Here is a 2674-nt window from a genome sequence, read left to right as displayed (position 1 = left end):
GTGTTCTCCCACTGTTAATATTCATGGTGTGCTGTTCTCTGCTGCTTCCATGGAGATGGACGTGGTTTTCAGAACGTTGTCGTGTAAATGTGAAACTTTTCTGAGACAGAAACTTAAAAACGATGTTTTCACATGATCGTCGTAAACGGGGCCTTAGTCAAATGAATAAACTTTTTGGATTGTTTTCTCTTTTCCCTCAAACCCAAACTCTCTTCTCTGAGTCATGTTCTAGTTGTGGCTCAGAAGTCCGCCGGGCGCTCCGCAGTGAGGCTGTCTGTTGTTACATCTGCTCCGTTTTCTCTCTCGCCGTCCGTCGAAGTTTCAATTTGCTCCGTTGAGAAAGATTCATTCAGTTTTCAGAGGCTTTTAAAAGTTACTTTATGAGGAGCCGTCGGAGGGAAGTGGGGTGATTTGGAGGACGCAGCCGGTGATGAGCCGGTGAGCGTGCGCTCATGAAGACACTGCCAATGACTCTTTCACTCAGATAGAAACAAACCCGAACATCCAAACGGCGACCAGCTCCGACTCTGGACGGCTGACTGGAGGTCACTGCAGGACGCTTCAAGCACTGTTTGTCTCTAATTAGCCTCAAGTGCATGTGTTTTTTTTCTTATTCAGTGACGACAACTCAAGCACATCTCAAAAAACAACAAAAAAAACCCATTAAAACTCCACATAGAAAGTCCTCGAAGTCGCTACATAGCAGGAGTGTTAACCAGCCCATTTTTCAAATGGTGCAATTTATTATTGAAAAGCTTTTTCCTTTTTCCCGTGGAGGATCCCAGACCACTTCCACTTTCTGCTTTGTCGAGCCTTCAAGCATCAACTTTTCATGACATTTTGTTTTCCTCTTCAGCCTTTTTTATTTCTCCAGTATTTAACTATCTCCTGTCCAAATAGTATCATTGATTTTCAGCTGATGTTGTGAGATTTAGCAGCGTTTTGTTTTTTTTTAATGCTTCTTTTGTCTGCTTGTTGCCCCTTAATCCTTTTTTACTGTCATTTTCATTCTGGTAGTGTTTTCTGATAAAAAGAAGGACTTCATATAAACCTTTTCTCTGCTGCACAGTTTGGTTTAACTCAGTGTAATTCTGAATCATATCATTATTTTAAATAAAGAAAAAAAAAAGCAAATCTGAAAACACCTTATTTATGAACAGGAAAACACGATAGAGCCACTTTTCTAATAATTTTATGGATTGGTGAATCAGATTTGATCTGTACAGCTTTATATTGTCTTTCATGCAGGTCGGTTCAGTTTGAAAGTGTTTTACAGGAGCATTAATAAAGTGGCAACAAGAATAAAATGGAAAACAGTCGCTTAAAAGGCAAACTCTTAAAATGACTAGAAAGAGAAGGATTCTAATGAAAAACAACCTGTTAAACATTTTAAAAATCCGGATGAAGCACATGACAATGAATATTCATTGTTTATTGACTTGAATAATAATGAATAAAATGAAAGAAGACAATACAGCAGCGTGAATACAGACAAATAAATACATTTTATGAACTAAAATCCGATGTGAAGAAGGCTGTTTCCTGTTTCTGGTTGTCCTCAGACGTTCAATCACATAATCTCACAGTGAAACTGGAGCGTCTCCTTCCATGTGAGGTTTTCCTCTGGACTTTTGGACCACGTGAGAAAGGAGGATGCAGTTCCATCACCTAAGTCACATTTCAGTATTAACCAAGTGCTCTTTAAAAATAAAGAGAGCGCCATTCAGACGGAGAAGTCGGCCATCTGCGAGCTCGCCGGCCAGATGGCCACTCGATGCTGTCTTGGATTGACTCTTGACTTGGCTGTGAGCTTCGCGGTTCGACGGCTGCGAGGTTACTGATAAAGTTTTCATTGTTTCCAAACGCAAAGTGGCTTCTGGAGATCTGGGCATCAAGCTGAGCGCGCTGCCTGTGTTCGGGACAAATTACATTCTCGCTCTGTTTCAAATCTTAGCGCCACTTTGTAACTCAGTTTTGTGGGGCTGCAGTATTAAAAAACCCTCCACTTCGAGCAGTAATTGCATTTCCAGACGTTATCTCTCCTTAAACAACATGTACCAAGTATTTCTTCATGTAGTTTATTCCCAGAGTTTGAGATAAACTTAGTTTTTCTTCTGCCTGAATATCAAAAAAAATGCAGTTAATATCAGTCCAACATTTCAGATCTCGAGCGCTGGGTGTAGCCTGAGGACGCTGGCTCGGTTTAGAGCTCAGTCTGAGAGCGGAGCACTTTCAGTAGGTGGGATGTAAAATCTTAATGTGTACTATCTCAGACCTGCAGGCTGCACAGATGGAGGATGAGAGGTGAAAGCAGTCATCAAGTTCCTCGCACAGATGATCACTTTGTGACTTTAAATATTAGATGTAACTTTTTATTTATGAATATTAATGGGCGGACGGACTGAGTGATGGGAACACACTGTGTATCAAACTTGGTGTGCTGCGGCTCTGCGGCAGAAAGTGGACGGCTCAGACGGAGAAAGATGAGGGCAGCAGACAAAACCAGCAGCCAGTGATGAATCCGTAATGAAAACAAGCCGGGAAACAATGATACAGACGGCTCACACCGCTTTATCAGTGAAACACAGCTCTGACTCCTCTGTGGCAATCAGCCTCTAATGTGTGTTTACAGAAACAGCAGATGGGAAGAACATGCAAACAACACATGGAAAGG

Source organism: Salarias fasciatus, chromosome 6 (genome assembly GCF_902148845.1).
Source record: "Salarias fasciatus chromosome 6, fSalaFa1.1, whole genome shotgun sequence".
Taxonomy (NCBI): domain Eukaryota; kingdom Metazoa; phylum Chordata; class Actinopteri; order Blenniiformes; family Blenniidae; genus Salarias; species Salarias fasciatus.
The sequence above is the reverse complement of the archived record's forward strand: the minus strand, read 5'-3'. Positions refer to the sequence as shown.